At 41.0% G+C, this 24,350-nt stretch overlaps 1 long non-coding RNA gene across 1 annotated transcript in view; it reads right to left on the reverse strand.

The window, feature by feature from the left end:
- Positions 1 to 24,350, reverse strand: part of LOC132402492 (uncharacterized) — an 88,115-nt gene that overhangs the window by 23,757 nt on the left and 40,008 nt on the right. Inside the window, exon 3 of the long non-coding RNA XR_009514926.1 lies at positions 8,944 to 8,996. This is a non-coding gene — a long non-coding RNA (uncharacterized LOC132402492). The remainder of the gene's footprint in view (positions 1 to 8,943; positions 8,997 to 24,350) is intronic.

Genomic DNA, 24,350 nt, shown 5'->3' on the forward strand with positions numbered 1-24,350 from the left:
TTCAGTGATGCCTCACTTGGAAATCTTCCTGAAGGAGGTACTTAAGGGGGACATTTTACTGTACTGATGGGAGAAGAGGGAAGATTTTCATCTCTCTACTGTCAATCAGAAAGGATCCAATAAGTTGTACAGAGTATGCTGGCAGGAGAAACCCTTGCAATAACTGAACGTATTGACAATGCTGTTTATCTTTGTCACACTCTATTCTGAGCTTTCCATGGTGACCCAGTCTACAAATAACTTGTGAACAGACAACTACTCTTTGCTTGATGCCATCAAATCCATCAAGTCAGTTACAGAGATGAGGCTTCATTTAGAGATAAGCTGCATCAAAGAACTTGTCCGAGCACAGAATGGTCAACGTCAAAGGAACAACAAGCTGACTGTCTCACAAAGAAGGGAGCACCAGCTCTTGTGCAGTTAAAGGCACTTAGTGAAGACATTTGGTACCTTAAGAATTGTTAGGGTTAGAACTAACTCTCATATTCTAATGGACATTTGGATTGTCTTTAAATTTAATTTTTATTTAACTTTTTTAATATACACAAAAAAATGGGAGATTGTTGAGTTCTGTTCATTTGTGCTATGTAAGTATTTAGTAAGCATGCGTACTTTCCCTGTTATGTACATGTGTACTGGGGGAGAAAGGAGGAATTATGGGGTTAAAAGGTATGTATTGAACAGAGATGTTGTAAGTAAAGAATGAGGGGTGACCTCATTGAAACCTATTAAATGGTGAAATGCCTTGTTAGAGTGGATGTGGAGAGGATGTTTCCTACTGTGGGTTTGTCTTAGAGCAGTGAACAAAGGCTCGGAATTGAGGGACATCCTTTTAGAACAAAGATGAAGAGGAAGTTCTTTAGCCAAAGAGTGGTGAATCTGTGGAACTCTTTGCCATAGCCAACTGAGGAGGCCAAGTCCTTACGTATATTTAAGGCAGAGGTTGATAGTTTCTTGTTTGATCAGGGCATGAAGGGATACGGGGTGGGGGGGGGGGGGGGGGAGGCAGGAGACTGGAACCGAGAGGAAATTTTGGATCAGCCATGGTGAAATGGAGGAGCAGGCTCGATAGGCCAAATGGCCTAATTTTTCTCCTATATCTTGTGGACTTATGGTCTAAAGATGTTTAAATGAATGGTGAAGAGAGAGAAGCAACAGCAGAAAAGTGAGCCTGCGGGAGGTAAAGGACTGCTCACAGTTTTCAATCTATTTATCAGGTATACTAACTTAGCCGCAGGTACTTAATAAGACTGAGAAGCATCATAAAAAAAATTCCATCCTCAAGAATTGCCATCAATGGACTATTGCCCACAACAGGCCCAGTCACAACATTCCCAAATTATTTCCGTATTAGTCAAATAAAAGCTAGATGCAGGGCTGGATAAATCAACCTTGTGTCACCTGGTTTGCCAAGGTTAAAGATTTTGTGGTTGTAGCATTCCTATGGCTTTACAGTTGAGTTAGTTTCCACTCAATACTGACACCCAAGGTATTGATGGTAGAGCACCAAGAGATGGTAGTGCCATTGAACATCAGAAATAGATGTTTGTTGGAGATGGTTTTTGTCCAGTTGCACAAAGTTTATCAACTCATGCCCATACATGGTCCAGGTCTCGCTGGAGGCTCATGTGGTCTGGCTGATTGCTGAAGAGTAGCAAATAGAACTGAATATCAGGAAACATGCCCACTTCTGACTTAATGGAAGAATGGTAATGGATGGAGCCGCTGAAGATGGTTGATCTTGAGCTACTACCCTGAGGTTCTCCTACATTTTGTTCTGGGACTGGGATGATTGATCTCTCACACTCACAACCATCCCCCATTGACTCCAACTAATGAAATGTTTTCACTTTGATGCCCAGTGACATCAATTCTGTCAGGATGCCACGGTGCTACACTTCGTCAAATATTGTCTTGACGTCCAGGATGGTCACTCTCACCTCACCTCCCAGCTAATTGATCCATGTTTGGATCAAGGCTGTGTTGAGGTCTGGAGATGTAGTTCGAGCAAAACCCAAACCGGCCTTTAGTGCAAGCAAAAGTGAGTGCAGATGCTGGAAACTGGAGGAACAGCCCACTGGAGAAACTCAGTGTGTCAAGCTGAATCAGTGGGAGAGAGGAATCATCAATCTTTCAGGTTGAAATCCTGCATCAAGCCCCGTCAACAATTCCTGTCCAGCTGAATTGTCTCCTCAACCCACTGAGGTTCTCAAGCAGATTGTTTGTTGCCCAGATTCCAGAATCTGAAGTCACTTATATCTCCACTATTTCTGAGTTTGCTTTCTGTTCAATGCTGTTTTCTCTTGGTGTTTAGCACGTATGCAGTCCTGTACTGAGTATTCACTGGAATGCCATCACATCGTTCTGGTAATGCCTGGTGCTTCTCCCAGCAAGCTCTTTGTAGTATTTATTCCTGGCTTGATAGTCATAGTTGTTTTTTTTCCATGTCTGGGATCTGGGCTTTGCCGGCAAAACCAGCAATTATTTTGAGTGATAATGCCATCAGGTTACAGATTGTGTTGTGTATACTTCTGCTGGAGATGATGATCCACAGCACTTTACGGATCCGAGCAGCCAGACTTGTACTGAGTCTGTTAGCATGATTATAGTGCCAGACAGCATGATGAGCAGTGTCCTTAGTGTGAAGATTAATAAGCTAACCTTCTAGACTAAGGTAAGGGCAATTGATTTGGATGCTTGTGTATTATTATCCTCCCCCTTAAAGACAGCCTTGAGGCAGAAAGCCGCTAGTCCCTTGGCTCATCATAGTAGCGCTCCTGTGAAAAGAATCATCAAATGATATAACACAAAAAGAAAAGCACTACCCTTGTTTAAGTTTTTGCATTTTGCATTTAAAAAATCAGATTCACATGCAACTATAGAAGAATGCTCGGCTGGAGCCAGAAGCCCTTACCGCTGGCATCCCAACCTTGCACAGGGTCTGGCTGTGTTCTTTGTTTTCCCTTGTCTCTTGCCCATTTGTGTCAGCAGTTAGGAAGAGCTTACCAAATTATTCTGACTGTCCTGTTTTATCTCCATAGCATTGCATTATTCCTTATTCCAATACTTATTGTCTATTATTAAATATATTTTCATCACCTTTCATCTCAGATACAAATCATAACCAAAATATTTTTCTTCTCATGTTACTTTGTTTCAGAGTTACCTTAATCTGTATCCAATGTTATCTGCCACTACAAGAACCTTCTATTACTTATACTGTAAAAATCCATTATGGTTTTAACCACCATGACCAAATTTCCTCTTATCTTTCTCTCTTCTCCACAAAAAGTCCCCCATACTCATTCTAGTCTCTGCTTCCATACATATCAAGGAGATTCACAAGGATGTTGCCTGGATTGGGGAGCAGGCTGAGTGAACTTGGCCTTTTCTCCTTGGAGCAACAGAGAATGAGAGGTGACCTGATAGAGGTGTATAAGATGATGAGAGGCATTGATCGTGTGGATAGTCAGAGGCTTTTTCCCAGGTCTGAAATGGCTGTCACAAGAGGGCACAGGTTTAAGGTGCTTGGAAGTAGGTACAGAGGAGATGTCAGGAGTAAATTTTTTACACAGAGGGTGGTGAGTGCGTGGAATGGGCTGCCAGCAACAGTGATGGAGGCAGATATGATAGGGTCTTTTAAGAGACTTTTGGATAGGTACATGGAGCTTAGAAAAATGGAGGGCTATGGGTAACGCTAGTAATTTCTAAGGTAGGGACATGCTCAGCACAACTTTGTGGGCTGAAGGACCTGTATTGTGCTGTAGGTTTTCTATGTTTCTATATCAGTCTCCTTCTCAATACTCCCCATCACCCTCCCCACTTGACTCCATCTATTCACTATTGCCAATATCACTCCCCGCCAACTAGCCCACCCACTCTCTCATCTGGTTCTATCAACAGCCAGCTTCAGTCTCACTCCTGCCCCTCACCGCTTCATAACAGCTATCTTCCCTCTACCTTCACACCTGATGCAGAGTATTAAGGAAGAGGACAGGTCAGGAATGTCATCACAGTCAGACATATTGAGAATCTATAAGTCCTTCTGTATCAGGATGTATGACAGAAAGGTCACAGAGAGCAGAACTCCCAGAACTTCCTGTGCTCTATCACAATGGTCTTAAGCAACAGTGGTTGGGAATGGCGAGTTACTGTCCCTCAAGGGGCCGACAGCCGTGTGCTGGAGTTCAGTAAAACAATGGTTTACTGACTGAATTGTGTGGGACTGGATAGGCCTATACCTGCAGGAAACCATGCAGCACCATGTTACCAGCTGGCAACGTGTCAACTTCCACGATGAAGAGCATTATCATCCTGATCCATTCAGCGGAAGGGAGAGAAAATAGACATCTGGAGATGGCAGCTCATCTCACTTTTAAATGTGGACTACCAGCTCCTGCCGATGGTCACCACCTGTCAGGTCACTAGTGAGATCGTCTGCTCCAGGGCAACTCATCCACCCAGACCAACCTGTGCTGTTGTACCCAGCAGGACAATATCAGGCGTGCCATCCCTAAGTGCAGGGCACACTGAGGGGTAGGCATGAACACCTCCATGCTCTTCTTGGACCAGTAGAAGGCTTTTGACAGAATATTGTACTTGTCTATGAAGGGTTTTTGTGAGGGAATCAAGAAATTATGCCAATTGCTCTACACAAACATCAATAGAGCAGTCCAAATCAGTGAGTGGGAAAAACATTCCTTCCCCATCAGTTCTGTCCACTCTTCCCTGTCTTGTTTGCATGTTGCACAAAACCACTTGCAAAAACCACAGAAAGTAGAAGGGCATACGACAAAAGACACTCAGATAAATGTCTCCCAGAGCATAAATTACTTCACTTCACTGTGTTCTGCTCAGATACAAGTCAGTCTGAAAACTGATCAAACTTGCAATCAGTATGAGCTGGCACTGATAGCCAGAGTTAACTGCGGTGAGAGCAAGGCCAGTCTCTTTCGCAACTGGCCCACTTTTGCCATTCACCATTAGGTCTCAAAGTTTACTATATTTCCATAATTCATTTCATCTGCATGCTTTGAAAATATGACCTGCAGACTAAGTGTCAGATTATTAATCAGGTATCTTAAAGAAAATTCATTTTGAGCTACAACACTTACGATGTTTTTCGTGTCTGAAACACAATGGTGCTGTTTTCTTTTCTTTATTTAATGTTTTAGCATCATGGCCACTGGCCCTTTAATCTCATGAGCTTCAGTGGATGTACTGAAGCAGTGCTCAGCAGGGTGGGCATAGCCACAGATGGGTGTGCTGCCACTCAAAACAATGTGACATCTGGCCTATCAAGATTCCTGCTGAGGTGACAATACACGAGCCCAGGATAGAACAGGGTCAGGCTGTCAAAACAGCACCAGATATAGCTGACATGGATACAGAGCCATCCAAGTACATCATTGGAAGATCAAACGTCACAGCAGGCTGCCATGGAAACCTTGCGTCAGACAGCAGCAAAATTCTTCCAATACAGAAACATTTTGTAAAAGTAATGGTCCAAATTTACAGTTGTAATGATGATAAAAACCATTAGTATTTTTCATCATTAATCACAAAAAACCAGACCATGGTGTTATTGCTTCCACCTTAATCCCATATGCCCTTTTGATTTATTTATTTCAAAATCCACAAAACATTTAAATTTTTATAAAAATTAGAGATTTTGACTCCTGATTTGTTGTTCGCTAGAATTCTTAGATCAACTTGATGACACCATTGTTGATGGATGTCACAGATCCTCAGGGCAATAGAGAACAACTCATGTCAAATAAGGAAATACACAGTATTAAGCTCACTTAATATTTGTGGGCAACCTCAGAAGCTTTGGGGAGAAGGCCCTCAGTCTAGAGGCTTCCTACCACTAGACGTGTAACATTTCAAATGCTTCACCCACGAATCATTGAAGAAGAAAACTTTGTGTCTTTGATTCATTGTAAGAAAATGCATTTAATTAATGATACAGTGAGTGTAGAGAAAGACATGCCCTGGTAGTATTCTCTGTTTATATTGTGAATAAAGAATATCTTTGGAACAAATAAACTTACGGGTTAAAGTAATATTTTTTTTAAATGACTGGAATATATAGGCCAATAATTTGAGTACACAATACTTCAAGTTTCCACAGCAGGCAAAGCTCATTCACTAATGATTTGGGTAAATGGTTACTGGATCAAGTATTAATACAATGTAGTGGTAACTTATGTGGTCTTAATGCGGAGAAATAGGAAGTGGTATATGGTATAAACACTGGTTATATTGTGCATGGGTAAAATATAGCAGCAAATGTTGTTTGTAATATGTCTTTAGATCTTGGCATTTTGCAAGCTAGGCTGCATTACATATTGCTCTAGTAACTAGTCCTACTGTAAACATTATCCTTCTGTTGTGACTTGCCTTTGAGTTTCTACTTTTTCATGATGCAGAGACAAGTCATACAGTATGCAGCAGATGGCAATGATTCTTAAGGCTCCAGGGGTTGCAATATAATGCATCTCTTCATCTGTGGAGAGATTCCAAGCACCATGTCAAAACTCCCATATGCATGCCTTTTAATCATCCTTGTTACACCATGAGGGTTTTTTTTTTAATCTGTTGTCCATACTAAACACAAATTGTGGCTGTACAGATTAGTCTTGATCCCCAAGGAGTCCTCACTTACAATTTAGTTACTTGTAAATGAGCTGAGTATTGATGAAGAGAGTGGTCCAGAACTAGGCACTCATCTACGTAAATCTGTTTTGTAAACATGAAGCAAAGATGGACCAAAATGCTTTCAGTTCATATTGACCAATGCCTACACAGGTGTATGAAAGGTCCAGTATAAGGAACCTGCCCATTTAGAATTATGCATTTTTGATTTTCTGTCAATGGCAAATGTGCTGAGTTGGTTAATAATGAACCTCATTTGTATCCATGTGCAGAGAGCAGGTAGGCAGAGCAAATATCCTAAACTCTAGTCTGAAAGAGGAGAAGTGCATAAATAAATAAGTCTGGAGACCACTGACAGTGTCAAATGATGACAATCTTGTCAGAAAGTTGTTCTGAAGAAGATAGCAGAATCTTGTCATCCTCTACCTGCTATACCTCGGCCTCCTGAGGCAACACTCTTTAGCTATTTTCTGGTGGCTGGTACTTAAACAGGAGATGCAATCACCATGTCAAGAGGGGAACCATATGTACACAATGAAGACTGCCTGACATTGGTGACAGCTGTCATCTGCTCTTTCAATGTTTCTGACGCTAAAAGCTAAGTAGTTGCACTTTGAATTCTGTACACTTTACAGTTAGTGTTCTGTAGTCTGAAAGTTAATGGTTCAGCAGTTTACGTGTCAATGCCAACAGGTAGCATGGTATTATAGTGGTTGATTGATAGAGATGAGAGAATAAATAATGATATTTATGTAATACCATAAATTCACTTGAAGTGTCAATGCTTGCAAGTTAAATTCATCAACCACTCACCTTCCATACAGTGTCACATCAAAACAACTTTCTTTCAACCACTTGCAATAAATTGAAAACTGTTGGGGAACTTAGAAAATAAACAATAATCATGCACATACAGTATACAAAATAGGTAGATGATATTGTATGCAGTTGGGCACTGGAAGGAATTATATGGGCTTCACTGAGTTGTGGCTGAAAGAAGATTATATCTGGGAGCTTAACATCCAAGGATACTCATTCTATTAAAAGGACAGGAAGGGAGCAAAGGGTTAATTCTGTTGGTAAAAAATGAAATCAAATACTTAGAAAGAGGTGACATAAGATCAGAAGGAGTAGAATTGTTGTGGGTAGAGCTAAGAAACTGCAAGTGTAAAAAGACGATGGTGAAAATGATCATATATACTCTGAAAACAGCAAAGATGAGGGCTACAAATTACAATAGAAGATGGAAAATGCATGTCAAAATGGGCAACATTGCTATAATCATGGGGTTTTCAATGATGACACAACCATGGCTGACAAGGGAAGTCAAAACCAACATAAAAGCAAAAGAGTGGGAATATAATAGAGCAAAAATTATTGGGAAATTTTAAAAACCAACAGAAAGGAACTACAAATACCATAAGGAAATAAAAGATTAAATATGAAAATAAGCAAACCAAAAAATACAAAAGAAGACACCAAATGTTTTTTCAGATATATAAAGAGTAAAAGAGAGGTGAGAGCAGATATCGTGACATTGGAAAATGATGCTGGAGTAATAGTAATGGGGGACAAGAAAATGGCAGATAAACTGAATAAGTACCTTGCATTAGTCTTCACTGTGAAAGATACTAGCAATAAGCTAGAAGCTCAAGAGTATCAATGGGCAGAAGTGAGTGATGTTACCACTACTATGGAAAAGGTGACTGGGAAACTGAAAGGTCTGAAGATGGATAAATCACCTGGACCAGATGGTCTACACTCCAGGATGCTGAAAGAAGTGGCTGAAGAGATTCTGGAAGCAGTAGTAATGATCTTTCAAGAAACAACATATTCTGGCATGGTTCCATAAGGACTGAAAAATTGTAAATGTCACTCCACTCTTCAATAAGAGAGAGAGGTAGGAATAAAAGAAATTATAGGCCAGTTAGTCTGACGTCAGTGCTTAGGAAGATGTTGGAGTCAGTTTTTAAGGATATAGTTTCATGGTGCTTGGAAGCACGATAATATAGGCCAAAGACAGCAAGGTTTCCTTCAGTGAAAAACTTGCTTGACAAATCTGTTGGAATTCTTAGAAGAAATAATAAGTAGGATAGACAAAGGAGAATCGGTGAATGTTGTGTACTTGGATCTTCAGAAGGACTTTGACAAGGTTACCTACAACAGCCTGTTTAACAAGTTATGAGCCCATGATTTTAACAGGGAAGATTCTAGCATGGATAAAGCAGAGGCTGATTGACAGGAGTCAAAGAATGTTGTTATGAACCCCGTAACTGAGTCACTTACCAGCAAAGATAGAGAGGTCCGTTGAAGTCTGATGGTACTATTTTTAACAGTATCTATTGATAAAAATACACAAAAATAAGATCAATGCAATCATACATATAATATACGTCATCAATACTAAATCTAAAAGTGCGGGTATAATAATAATCAATAAGAAATAGCTCTATCGTTGTCTAGGGGATAATGTATTGTCCGATGGAAATATAAAAGTCACTGTTAAGTTCGTTCAAGCTGCAGTGTTTTGGGGTTGAGAGAGAGATGGGTTAAACGTGCCCAGTTCTTTTATGATGCCAATCCTTCGAGTCGTGGGAAGTTGGTTTCCCTGTTGTTAGCTAAAAGCCGTTTTTCCATGGTAAAAGCCACCGATTCCGGGGCAAATGGAACCGAACGCATGTGGCCTCCTCCCAATTGCTTCCGCTATTACGGGATTGCTAGCATTTCTTCTGGTGCGTCTGAGGGGCTGTTCCTACAGACCCTCTTTTATCCTGACTCACAGGGTCTCAGATATCAATCAGGTTGGGGGTGATGCAATCCCTCCCTCAACCAGCCCACTTTGCCTGAGGGCTTCCACGTAGCACAGTATTGCAATACACAAGTTTGTCTTCAAGAGACAATTGCCGTGTCCCGTAGCTTTATATCACCGGGGGAACGAGACATTCAGTACGTCTCTCTCTCTCATTTCCTGGGTCTCCTGACCCAAATCAATAGTGATCTTGCGATTCTCACAAAGGAGGGTCTAACCCACACCCTTCGGCCCCTCAGAGCTGTGGTACATGCTTAACAGTGGGAAAAAAAGGGCTTTTTCTGGTTGACTCGTGGTGTTCCACAGGCGTCTGTGTTAGAACCGCTTTTTTCACATTATATGCCAATGATTTGGATGATGGAATTGATGGCTTTGTGGCAAAGATTGCCAATGATATGAACATAGATGGAGAGACAGGTATTGTACAAAAGGGCTTAGACAGATTAGCACAAGGGGCAAAGAAGCGGCAGATAGAATACAGTCAGGAAGTATATGGTCATGCACTTTGGTAGAAGAAGTAAAAATATAGAATATTTTTTAACTGCAGAGAAAATTTAAAAAATCTGGGCTGTGAAGAAGCTTGGGAATCCTCATGCAGCATTCCCTGAAGGTTAATTTGCAGTTTGAGTCAGTGGTCAGGAGGACAAGTGGAATGTTAGCATTCATTTTTAGAGGACTAGAATAGAAAGCAAGGATGTAATGTTAAGGCGGTGATGTGGCCTCACTTGGAATTCTCTGAGAAGTTTTGGACTGCTTATCTAAGAAAGGATGTGCTAACATTGGAAAGGATTCAAAGGAGGTTCCCAATAATGATTCCAGGATTGAAAAGCTTATCATATGCACAGCGTTTGATGGTTCTAGGACTGACCTCACTAGAATTCTGTAGAATGAGTAGGGATCTCATTGAAACCTATCGTATGTTGAAAGGCCTTGCCAAAGTGGATATGGAGAGGATGTTTTCCATGTTGGAAGTCTAAGCTCCAAATGAAATATAGCCACTATCAAGTCTTTGTAATTGCATCGATATTTTGGGCCCAGGATAGATCCTCAGAAATATTGACATGCAGGAACTTGAAATTGCTCATCCTTTCCACTTCTGATCCCTCGATGACGACTGGTGTATGTTCCCTTGTCTTATCCTTTCTGAAGTCCACGATCAATTCTTTGGTCTTACTGACGTTGAGTGCAAGGTCGTTGTTGTAACCTCACTCTACCAGCTGATCTATCTCACTCCTGTATGCCTCCTCATCACCATCTGAAATTCTTCCAACAACAGTTGGCAGAATAATAGTTGTCAGCAAATTTATAGATGGCATTTGATAGCTACCACTCACCAGTATACAGAGTAGAGCAGTGCGCTGAACACACATCCTTGAGGTGCCCAGGTGGTGATTATTAATGAGAAGGAAATGTTGTTTCCATGTGGTGGAGAGGTTCTTAAATTACTAGATACAATGGGACATATAGTTTGAAGTGTGTGTATTTTAATGCTACAAATGTTTTGGATAAATGTGATGAACTTAGAGGATGGATCAGTACATGGAGCTATGATGTTGTGGCCATTACAGACAGAGAAGGACAGAAATGGGTGCTTAATATCCCAGGCTTTTAGAGAAGATAGAGAGGGAGGTAAAAGAGATGGGGAAGTTGTACTACTGAGTCTATATGGATAAAACTCCAAAATAGGAAGAGTGCAATCACTCTGGGATTGTACTACAGACCCTCCAATAGTCATGAGGACATTGAAGAACAGACGGGTAATCAGATTAAGGAAAGATGTAAAAACAATACTTCAACTTCCCTAATATAAACTGAGATGTGACTGCAAGAGATTTAAATAGGGCAGTGTTTATTAGGTGCATTGAGGAGGGTTTATTAAATCAATAAGTAGATAGCCCATCAAAAGAGGGTCAGTGCTGGACCTGGTGTCAGGTAGTGAGCCTAACCCGGTAACTGAACATTCAGGAGCTGAGCAGTTAGGAAACAGTGACAATAACTCTTAAATCTTAAGCAAGCTATAGATAAAGGTAAGCATGGACCTTGTGGGAGAGGATTAAATTGGAGCAGGACAAATTATGAGAGCATTAAGCAGGAACGAGGGAGAGTTAATTGGGAACAGTTGTCTTTTGACAAGTCCACATCCGACATGTGAAGCATGTTTTAAGACCAACTACACAAAGTACAGGACAGGTACGTTCCCATAGGAAGGGCAAGAATGGCAAGGTAAGAGAACGGTAGATGCTGAGGGAGGCAATGGACAATGAAATGTTTGTAATAACGGATGCTGTCTTTCAGAGACACCACTCCCTGAAGTAGGCTAGTACCCAAGATGGAGCTGACTAAATTTACAACCCTCTGCAGCTTCTTTCGGTCAGGTGCAGTAGCACCCCCCCCCCCACCCCCACACCATACCACCCTGTCAGAATGCTCTCCACGGTACATCTATAGAAGTTTCTGAGTGTATTTGTTGACATGCTGTAGTGAACTACATATACCTGTCTGGATATGCCCCACTGCTGACTGCTCCTGTGGCTCCTCCCACAGACCCCTGTATAAAGGCGATCGAGGCCTGGGCCCGGCCTCTCAGTCTCCAGGATGTAGAATGGTGGTCAACCACTGCTTGTTCATTCTTCCAGTCAATAAAAGCTGATATCTCGCCTTTACGTCTCAGAGTGAGTTATTGATGGTGCATCACATGCCAAATCTCTTCAAACTCCTAATGAAGTGTAGGCACTGTTTTGCCTTCTTTATAACTACATTGATATGTTGGGACCAAGTTAGATCCTCAGAGATCTTGACACCCAGGAACTTAAAATTGCTCACTCTCTTCACTTCTGATCCCTTCATCTTACCCTTCCTGAAGTCCACAATTAGCTCTTTCATCTTACTGACATTGAGTGCCTGGTTGTTTCTGTGGCACCATCCTACTAATTGGCATATCTCACTCCTGTACACCCTCTTGTCATCACCTGAAATTCTACCAACAATGGCTGTATTGGCAGAAGAGATTAGTTTAGCTGGTTATTCAATTACTAGTTTAATTAGTTCAGCACAATATTGTCCTAAATGGCCTGTTTTTGTGCTGTACTGTTCAGTGTTCTATGTTGTAAATTGCTATTTCTATCCCAATGTCTATGTATATGACAGCCAGAATCCAATGTACTTTATTTATCACTCAGTTACATTCCCTGCAATCTTCAACAATTTGCACAATAGTTATGTACTTGCATGTTCTCTAAATTGCTGCAAACTTTACACATTCCATAATTGGTGTCTGATAAAACTACAGATTACTCCTATCAACTCAAAAGTATCATGCCAAGTTGAAGGCTCTTTGGTTATTATTTACAAGAGATAATACTTTTCTCATCCACTGCTGAAGTATTTGATTGATGAGTACTCTTGTGATCAATTGAATCCAGTCTTTAATACAGACATTTAAAGAGCTTTTAATCAGCCCCTAATGTCCCTCCCTTCTATGGTTCTTTGGTTCTCTCCAAGACTTCTTCCTTTTGTTTCTCTTCCCTCATGTCCCTTCTCTCAAAGTTGTCTCTTCTCTTAGTGTTGCTCCTTTTCTTGTGCCTGACTCTTCCCTTGATACAATTCCTTCTTGTAATAACCTTCCCTGAAATCCACAGCCTCCTCAACTTTTCCCATCTGTTCTTTAGAGAAGAACGGACTTTGTGTGTATTTTCAGGAATAAAGCTAATTCTTTCTCAGGTGGCAATGTGATGTCATACACCTCCCCCCACCTCCACCCCACTTCCACACTACACTCTAATGTGCTTTTCAGTGAGTTATACAGACAGAAACAGGTCCTCCTGCCCAAATGATCTATGCCAGTCAAGATATTCACCTAAGCTATTCCCATTTGCCCAAGTTAAGTCCATAATCTTCCCTCTCCATATACATGTTGAACTGTCTGCTATAAGATTTTCTTTTACAGCCTCATCCACTTCCTTTAATTCCACATACATAATGTCCTCTGTCTAAATAAAATGTTGCCTATCAAGTTCCAACTACAGTCAGCCCTCCTTATCCGCGAGGAATTGGTTCCAGGACCCCTCGTGGATACCAAAAAACGCAGATGCTCAAATCCCTTATTTATCGGGTCTCAGTGTGGTGGACTTTAGGACTCAGCAGAGCTCTGAATCCGCAGTGTTTCAGTTCATGAAAATAATCATGATCACGATTAAAAATAAAGTGGATATAAAGGTGAAACACCATCGGTCATTGGAAAAGCATTAGGCTACAGTCGGTCAATGATCGGAACAATTTTAAAGGATAAAGTGAGAAAGGCCCTACCCCGATGAAAACTACACTTATTACTAAGCTATGCAGTGGTTTAATTATTGAAATACATACATTTTTAAGTGTTTTATATGCATAGGAAGATAAAATATATAGGAAGACAAATGTTTGACTAACTGACACTAAATAATACCTGATGTACCTGTTCCGACTTACTTAGTAAGAAAACTTCCGGTTTCTTTTGATCCCAATCCACAATAACCTACGCACGTCCTCCCCTATACTTTAAATCATCTCTAGATTACTTATAATACCTAATACAATGTAAATATTATGTAAATAGTAGTTATACTGCTTTGTTTAGGGAATAATGACAAGAAAGAAAAGTCTATACATGCCTGAACAACAAGTGCTGAAAGAGCTCTTCCAGGTTTTCTCGATTCGCAGTTGGTTAAAATTACGCATGCGGAACTCACAGATAAGGAGGGCCAACTGTAAATGCTTTCACTCTTTCCAATTTAATTACATTTTCCTATAGTAGGGTGACCAAAATGTTACACAATTCTCCAGTGCAGCCTCACTAGCACCTTGTATAAACATAACATAACCTCCCAGCTTCTATCCCTAGACTGGTGTAGGCCAGCTGAAATCCAAAGTCCTTCTATTCTATATCACTCCTCTGGGCCCTACTGTTCACTGAGAAAATGCTACCTGGATTTGACTTTCCAAAGTGCAGCACCTCACTCTTCCCAGAATTAAACTTTGCCTTTCTTCACCCCACTTGCTCAGCTGATCAAGATCCACCCAGTAATTTTTGATGACCTTCATCACTTTTAATGATGTCACATATTTTAGTGTCACCTGCAAACTTATTGACCACACCTTGTACCTTCTCATTCAAATCATCGACTTGGATGACAAACAATAACCCAGCGCCCCTTGAGGCACACTACGAGTCCCAGATCTCCAATCAATGAAACAACCTTGAACCACCACCATCTGCTGTCACCATCACTGTCACCCTGGATTTTTGGCATGGAGTTTATTTGTCACTCCTTATTTATGACCTATAATTTCAATGAACTGACTTGAAGCTGCTTATATTTCTGCTGCCAGCATGCAGATGTTTTTGTACTTTCCTCCTCATTGTTTATTACTTACAAAGTTTGTGTCATTGGCAAATACCAAAATCACTCTGTAATCCTAAATCTCATTCCTCAAGGTATGCCAAAGTAGCACTGATTCTAGCACTGAGCTTTGGGGAGTTGCATTGCATACTCTCTCCTGTATGATAAACAACACTACACTGCAACTCTCTGTTTTCTATTCCATAGCCACTTTATGTCTCTGTGGGCACTGATTGCCTCTTTTATCTCTTGGGGTTCCATTTTTTCCAGTAAGCCTGTTTATTAACATGTTCAACTGCATTCTTCCACCCTGTTAGTTACTTCATCAAATAACTCAACCAAGCAAAGTAAAATTAAATAATTCATAACTTATCTCTGCTGACTCCGCATGATTGTCCATTAATTTTCTTCCAGAATATTGCTTTTAAAAGTTTCCCAACACAGATGCTAAAATGACTGGTGTAAAATCATCCAGGAAATCATATAAAAAACATACAAAATTCTAAAGGGATTGGACAGGCTAGATGCAGGAAGATTGTTTCCAATGTTGGGGAAGTCCAGAATGAGGGGTCACAGTTTAAGGATAAAGTGGAAGCCTTTTAGGACCGAGATGAGGAAAAACTTCTTCACACAGAGAGTGGTGAATCTGTGGAATTCTCTGCCACAGGAAACAATTAATGAAATATAGCTGGTTCATTGGCTATATTTAAGAGGAAGTTAGATATGGCCCTTGTGGCTAAAGGGATCAGGGGGTATGGAGAGAAAGCAGGTACAGGGTACTGAGTTGGATGATCAGCCATGATCATACTGAATGGCGGTGCAGGCTCGAAGGGCCAAATTACCTACTCCTGCACCTATTTTCTATGTTTCTATATGCACTGTATCCCTTGTATCAAAGGAAGCTTAGGGGCCTGCCCAGCACTCCATTAATTTCTAATGTTGAACTCAGCAAACCAGGACATACCCCATTCAGACTATGAGATACTATATATTAAATACTGTTAGCATTCTTAATAACCAAATTCTTAGAAGCTTGCAAAGTTTTAGCAGGTCATCTACAACTTTGACAAACTTCTATAAATGCGAATATACTGACTGGTTGCATCACAAATAGGTATGAAACCACCAATGCCCTTGAATGGAAAAGCCTATAGAAATTTTTGCACACAGTCCAGTCCATCACCAGTAAAGCCGCCCCCACCATTGAGCACATATCGGATGAGTTCTGTTGCAGGAAAACCGCATTGATTATCAAGGACACTCACCATCCACGCTATGGTCCCTTCTCACTACTGCCATCAGGAAGAAGGTACAAGAGCCTCAAGACACGCACCACCAGGTTCAGGAATAGTTACTATCCCTCAAATGTCAAGCTCTTGAAGCAGTGAGAGGGGGATAACTTCACTCAACTTCATTCACCCCAACACTGAATTATTCCCACAAACAATGGCTCTTCATCTCATGATCTCAATGTTTATTATTTGTTTATTTATTATTATTATTATTATTCTGTTTCTTTTTGTATTTGCACAGTTTGTTGTCTTTTGCACATTGGTTGTGTGTATGCCTTGTTGTGGACATTTATTTATTTTGTGATTCTTTGTAATTACTGTGAATGCCCACAAGAAAATAATTCTCAGGGTGGCATATGAAGAAATATATGTACTTTGATAATAAATTTGCCTTGATTTACCTTTAACTGTACCCTTTTTGTTCTTTGGTTGGGTTTGGGAGATTTGTTGGGTTAATATTTATTACCCAACCCTAACTGCCGTTGAAAAACTAGCAGTGAGCAGACTTCTTCATCCCCTGCAATCTGTGGTCACACAGCACTGTTGGGTAAAGACTATAAAGATTTTGATTTAGTGCTGATGAAGGATAGACGATATACAGTATATCCATAATCTGGAGATTATGTCACCCTCTTATATCCGATATTCTATTAGGCATTGAGGAAAATAATTGGGAGATAATGTATTTCCAAAAAATGACTGAGTGCAATTTAGGGGTGGTGGTAGAATTAGTGATGAGGAACACTTGAAAGAAGTGATGTTCTCATGTGCTGGCTGCTTTTGTCTTTCTTGGTGTTAGAGATACTAAGTTTGAATGGAGGAACAGCTACATTTTCTGCAAAAGATAACTTTGTAAACAGATGTGGCCTGGTCTTCTGCTGATTTCCAGCACATTCACTTTTATTTCTGATGTCCAGCATCTGAAATGTTTTCACTCTCTCACTTCCAGCATTATTTTGTTTCCCTTCTTCGTTTAGTTCTGTCCACTTACCTCCCTTCCGGAGGAGAAAACAATAGCTACTTCTGTGGCTCAGTCTGTCATGGCCTCCGCCCTAGCACAGACACTCCCTTCGCTCAGCCTCTCTGCTTATTTAAAACAACACGTTTGATCTCTATCTTTCCACTTCTGATAAAAGCGATTGATTGTGTTACCTCTGTTCCTTTCTCCAGCTAACCTGCTGAATACCAACAGCTCCTTTTATTTCAAATTTCCAGCATTTACATTTTATATTTGTTTTTTGATTCCTACTTCTGTCTGACTGATGGAATGTCATTGATGAAACAGCATGGACTAACTCCAGCAACAATGCTCCAGTTGCAGAGGGAGCTACAGAGGCCCAGGTTTGGAAGCTGTTTTTTTTCCAGAATCAGAATCAGAATCAGGTTTAATATCACTGGCATATGTGGTGAAATTTATTGACTTAGAGGCAGCAGTACAATGCAATACATGATAATGTAGAAAAAAAAACTAAGTCAATTACAGAAACTATATATACAGTATATTATATTTAGATCTTGGCAATTGTAGGAATGACTTACAGCAGACTGGAAAGCTTGAGAATTTGGATATTAAGAGAGAGGATGTGCTGGAGCTTTTAGAAAGCATCAAGTTGGATAAGTCACCAGGACAAGATGTATTCCAGGCAACTGTGGGAGCCGAGGATGGAGATATCTGAGCCTCTGACGATGAACTTTGCATCATCAACGGGGACAGCAGAGGTTCCGGAGGATTGGAGGGCTGCAGATGTTGTTCCCTTATTCAAGGAAGGGAGTAGAGATAGCCCAGGAAATTATAGACCAGTGAGTCTTACTTCAGTGGTTGGTAAGTCATTGGAGAAGATCCTGAGAGGCAGGATTTATAAACATTTGGAGAGGCATAATATGATTAGGAATAGTCAGCATGGCTTTGTAAAAGGCAGGTTGTACCTTACGAGCCTGATTGAATTTTTTGAGGATGTGACTAAATACATTGATGAAGGAAGAGCAGTAGATGTAGTGTATATGGATTATAGCAGGCTTATTGAGAAAGTAGGGAGGCATGGGATCCAAGGGGACATTGCTTTGTGGATCCAGAACTGGCTTGCCCACAGAAGGCAAAGAGTGGCTGTAGACAGGTCATATTCTGCATGGAGGTCAATGACCAGTGGTGTGCCTCAGGGATCTGTTCTCAGACCCCTATTCTCTGATTTTTATAAATGACCTGGATGAGAAAGTGGAGGGATGGGTTAGTAAATTTGCTGATGACACAAAGGTTGGAGGTGTTGTGGATAGTGTGGAGGGCTGTCAGAGGTTACAGTGGGACATCAATAGGATGCAAAACTGGGCTGAGAAGTGGCAGATGGAATTCAACCCAAATATGTGTGAGGTGGTTAATTTTGTTAGGTCCAATTTGAAGACAGAATATAGTATTAATGGTAAGACTATTGGTAGTGTGGAGGATCAGAGGGATCTTGGGGTCTGAGTCCATAGGACACTCAAAGCAGCTGCGCAGGTTGACTCTGTGATTAAGAAGGCATATGGTGCATTGGTCTTCATCAATCATGAGATTGAGTTTAGGAGCTGAGAGGTAATGTTGCAGCTATATAGGACCCTAGTTAGACCCCACTTGGAGTACTGTGCTCAGTTCTGGTCGCCTCACTACAGGAAGGATGTGGAAACTAGAGAAAGGGTGCAGAGGGGATTTACAAGGATGTTACCTGGATTGGGGAGCATGCCTTATGAGAATAAATTGAGTAAACTTGGCCTTTTTTCTTTGGAGCGATGGAGGATGAGAGGTGACTTGATACAAGTGTAAAAGACATTGATCGTGTGGATAGTCAGAGACTTTTTCCCAGGGCTGAAGTGACTAACATTTGAGGATGCATTTTAGGGTGCTTGGAAGCAGGTACAGAGGAGATGTCAGTGGTAAGTTTTTTAGGCAGAGAGCGATGAGTGTGTGAAATGGGCTGCCAGTGAAGGGCATGGAGTCAGATATGATAGGGTCATTTAAAAAGCTCCTGGATAGATACATGGAGCTTAGAAAAATAGAGGGCTATGGGTAACCCTAGGTACCTTCTAAGGTAAGGATATGTTTGACACAGCTTTGTAGGCTGAAGGTCCTGTATTGTGCTGTAGGTTTTCTATGTTTCTGTTAAATAGTTAAATTAAAAATAGTACAAAAACAAATAATATTAAAAGGTAGTGATGTCCTGTTCATGGGTTCAATGTCCATTTAGAAATTGGATGGCAGAGGGGAATTGACGAGTGTGTGCCTTCAGGCTCCTGTACCTCCTTTCAATGAGAAGAGGGCATAGGGCATGTCCTGGATGAAGGGGGTCCTTAATAATGGACGCCGCCTTTCTGTGGCACCGCGTCTTGAAGATGGCTTGGATACTAAGGAGTCTAAATCCAAGCTGCTCTAATTTCACAACTTTCTGTATGAAGCCAGTTTTACTGGGTGTCTTTGGAATGTGGCTAATTAGCCCCAGTGAACAGTCACTGCATTCAGTAGCGAGAAACCCACCCTTCTCAGGCGCATACGTCCAAGGTGTATATGACTCCATCTCACCAAATCCGTGAGGTTGGGATGTCTCGTCCGCCCAAACCCCGGTTTGTGTGAATGCTATGTGATTTACTGCCCTCGGTAATCACCTATTGGCAAGAAATAACAGACTATACATTACGTGCAATTAATCCGAAGTACAAGGGGTGATTGATAAGTTCATGGCCTAAGGTTGAAGGAGTCAATTTTGGAAAACCTAGCACATTTATTTTTCAACATAGACCCCTCCTACATTAACACACTTAGTCGAGCGGTCCTGGAGCATATGGACCTTGGGCCTCCAGAAAGTGTCCACAGATGGGTGACGAATCACACTTTGAGTGATTACGCAGAAAGTTTGAAGTTATTCATCGGTTAATAATTCATCAGGGTGATTGATGTTTGTGGCCTAAGGTAGAAGGAGATGAGTTATTTACTTCAATCTTTCTGCATAATCACTCAAAGAGTTGAACTACATGTGCATGTAACGAGAGCTGTATAACTCATCTCCTTCTACCTTAAGCAATGAACTTATCAATCACCTGTGCTGTGGACACTTTCAGGAGGTCCAAGATCCATATGCTCCATGACTTGCTGGACTAAGTGTGTAAATGTAGGATAGGACTATGTTGAAAAATAAATGTGCTAGGTTTTCTAAAATTGACTCCTTCTAACTTAAACCACAAACTTATCAATCTCCCCTCGTATATTTAAGTATGTTAACTTAAGTAAACAGTTATTAAAGGAAAGAAGAAAACCCAAAAAGAGCCCATTATACTTAAACAGTCACATATGCTTGGTGGCGTTCCAATCTTGAACTTGTCTGTAACTCATGCGCTGGACCCTTGGTCTGCATGAGGGCACATCAAAATGGTCATTCAAAATGCATCTCGAACAAGCAGGCTCTCCCATGGGTGTATTGGTCCTTCCCCCTTGAACCATTCTTCTGCACAAAGCAACTGTTCAACAGGGACAGCATCCTCCACCATCTTCTCTGCTGTCTGCTCCCAGCTCCTATCAACAAAGACCTCTCCATCCAACGTTCTCTAGTGCCTTCTCCCAATTCTACCATCATGAGTGGCTGACACCACTTTCCTAAGTTGAACAACAAAGCCTCTCATCTCAGCTCAAACCCAAACAAGCTGAAAGCAGAGCAGACTGCTCTTACAGAACTGCTAAAATGAAAAACCTACAGCAAAGCAATAAATATCTTCACCAGGATGTTATATATAACGTCTTTCGAGCTTTTCATTTCCATCTGAGATTCTACCAACAATGGTCCTTTTGTTAGCAAATTTATAGATGGCATTTGAGCTATGCCTAACCACACAGTCACAGGTCTAGAGGGAATATAGCAGTGGGCTAACCACACATCCCTGAGGTGTGCCATTGTTGATCATAAGCAAGGAGGAGATATTATTACCAATAACCACAGATTGTGGTCTCCTGGTTAGGAAGTCGAGGATCCAATTGTAGAGGGAGGTATGGAGCCCCAGGTTCTGTAGCTTAATTGATCAGGACTGTAGGAATAATGGTATTAGACAATGAACTATAGTCAACGAACAGCATCCTGACATAGGTGTGTGGATTGTACAGGTTATCTAAGGCTTTTTTTGATTGGAACTGTAGGAATGATTATGTTAAACATTGAGCTGTAGTCAATAAACAGCACATGACATAATTATTAGTCTTGTTCAGGAGATCAAAGGCCACATGAAAAGTCAATGAGATCACATCCTCTGCAGACCTATTGTGGCGATAAGAAATTGCAGTTATCCCAAGTCCTTGCTGAGGCAGGAGTTGAATCTAGCCATGACCAACCTCTCAAAGCATTTCATCCCTTTAGATGTGAGTACAACTGTGTTAGTCGATAAGACAGCTCACCCTGCTCTTCTTGGGCTCTGGTTTAATTGTTGACCTTTTGAAGCAGGAGGGAACTTTTGACTGCAGCATTGAGAGATTGAAAATGTCTTTGAATACACCCACCAGCTAGTTGGCACATATTTTCAAAATCTTACCAAGTAGTCCATCAGGACCTGTCACCTTGCGATGCTAGACCCTCTTGAAAGACATTCTGATGTTGTCCTCCGATGCAGACATCACAGGGTCACCAGAAGCTGCAGGTATCTTTGTAGCTGTAGTTTTATTCACCCTTTCAAAATGTGCATAAAAGGCTCATCTGGGAGTGAAGCATCACTGCCATTCATGATGTTAGGTTTAGCTTTGTAGGAAGCAATGATCAGCAAATTCTGCCAGAGTTGATGTGCATCCAATTCCACCTCTAACTTCAGTCGGAATTGTCAGAATTGTTTTTATGCTCTTGAGATAGCCCTTCGTAAGTCTTCTTGTGTAGCCCTGGATCACCAGACTTGAGTGCCATAGATGTAGCTCTCAGCAGAGTAGACTCCTCCTGGTTCATCCACAGCTTTTGATTTGCGTATGTATGGTATGTTCTCATAGGCACACTCTCATCCACACAGGTTTTAATGAAGTCAGTGACAACTGTGGTGTATTCATTCAGACTCGAAGGTGAATCGCTGAATACAGTCCAGTTCATCAACTCAAAGCAGTCCTGCAAGTGCTCCTGTATCTCCCTTGTCCATATCTTCTTGATCCTCTCTAATGGTGCTGTGGTCTTCAGTCTCTGCCTATTCTCAGGGAGTAGAATTACAGCCAGTTTATCAGACTTTCCAAAGTGTAGGTGTGCAATGGCACGGTAAATGCTCCTGACAGTAGTGTGTTGGTTCTTCTGGTTCCACAGTGATATGTTGGTGATAATTATTTGGAGCCTGCCTGGTTAAAATTCCCCAAAATTATGGGAAAGGCACCAGAGTACACTGTTCCATGCCTATTGATTATGTCACTCAATTTTAACTACAGAAGGCTGGGAATATATCTCGGGGACATACAGAAGACACGAGAAGATACAGGTCAGGTGAAATTTGATAGAATTATGTGGAATGAGATTTCAGTAAGAATAATAAAAAGAGGCAATAAGAGATTCAATGCTGCAATTTGAACTGGGGTGTAGGAGTAGAGAAAGCTCTGGGAGTACATAACCCTGGTTAGGTGTCAGCTGCCATACTGGCCTTTAACCAGAGGACGTGCTGCTGGCGAAATTGTCAAAGAAACCAGAAATGACAGAAGATTTTAAAAAATCATATGTTGAATTATTGTGATTCAGAGTGCTCTGTTGAAACATGGTAGCAAATTGAATGGTAACTGGGAAATCAGACTTGTATTTATGCAGTGGAATTACAGGGCAATGGGAAAATAGCAGGGGAGAGGACTAACTGAATAACCCCACCAGTAATTGGCAGCAACAACTTACACAAAGTCACCTCCTCTTGTACTCTATCGTACTAAGATTCCAATCCATAAACTGGTTTAAGCTCTGCTGCTGATGGATCCAAAACCCCAATGTACAGCCTTACTACGTTCCGCCTTTGATGCAAATATCCATCTCTAAACATTCTTTTTCTGGATAATACGTGAGATTTCTTGGTGTTCACCTGACGGAGAATCTCACCTGGTCCCTCAACACCAGCTCCATAGCAAAGAAAGCCCAGCAGCGTCTCTACTTTCTGCGAAGGCTGAGGAAAGTCCATCTCCCACCCCCCATCCTCATCACATTCTACAGGGGTTGTATTGAGAGCGTCCTGAGCAACTGCATCACTGCCTGGTTCGGAAATTGTACCATCTCGGATTGCAAGACCCTGCAGCGGATAGTGAGGTCAGCTGAGAAGATCATTGGGGTCTCTCTTCCTGCCATCACGGACATTTACACTACACGCTGCATCCGCAAAGGAAACAGCATTATGAAGGACCCCATGCATCCCTCATACAATCTCTTCTCCCTCCTGCCATCCGGGAAAAGGCTCCAAAGCATTCGGGCTCTTACGACCAAACTATGTAACATATATATAACTATATAACAGTTTCTTCCCCCAAGCTATCAGATTCCTCAATACCCGAAGCCTGGACTGACACCTTGCCCTACTGTCCTGTTTATTATTTATTGTAATGCCTGCTCTGGTTTTGTGCACTTTATGCAGTCCAGTGTAGGTCTGTAGTATAGCTTTCTCTGTATTTTTTTTATTACGTAGTTCAGTCTAGTTTTTTGTCATGTAAACCATGATCCTGAAAAACGTTGTCTCATTTTTACTATGCACTGTACCAGCAGTTATGGTCGAAGTTACAATAAAAGTTGACTTGACCTGACTTGATAAACCATATAATCATATAACAATTACAGCAATTGTTATAAAAACAACAAAAACACTAGGTACTAAAACCAATATATTAATATAATAATATAATAAATATATTAGTACCTTTCCATTTTTAAGAAAATGGTAATATGTTGGTTTATCTGGGAAAAAATCATTTACAGAGGAAAAATTTAAAATTGACACTCCTGACTTTATGCTGACTACAGCATTCAACTTCTCCAAAGGTTTCTTTTGTGTACTCAGATGCAAATCTTTGACAGCCATTAACTTCATCCCTGTGAAAGTTCTAAGTAAACTGGCCCCTTATAATGAAATATTCATTCACTGAGAATTGTATTATGCCAGAACACAAATTGTTTATTTGTCTCATATAGAATTTCAAGCTCAAACACAGATCTTAAATACAAGATCGAAGACAAAGGGTCTCCCATTATCTGGTGCTTGATATTGAATACAGTCAAT

Source organism: Hypanus sabinus, chromosome 12 (assembly GCF_030144855.1).
Source record: "Hypanus sabinus isolate sHypSab1 chromosome 12, sHypSab1.hap1, whole genome shotgun sequence".
In the NCBI taxonomy this organism is placed as follows: Eukaryota; Metazoa; Chordata; class Chondrichthyes; order Myliobatiformes; family Dasyatidae; genus Hypanus; species Hypanus sabinus.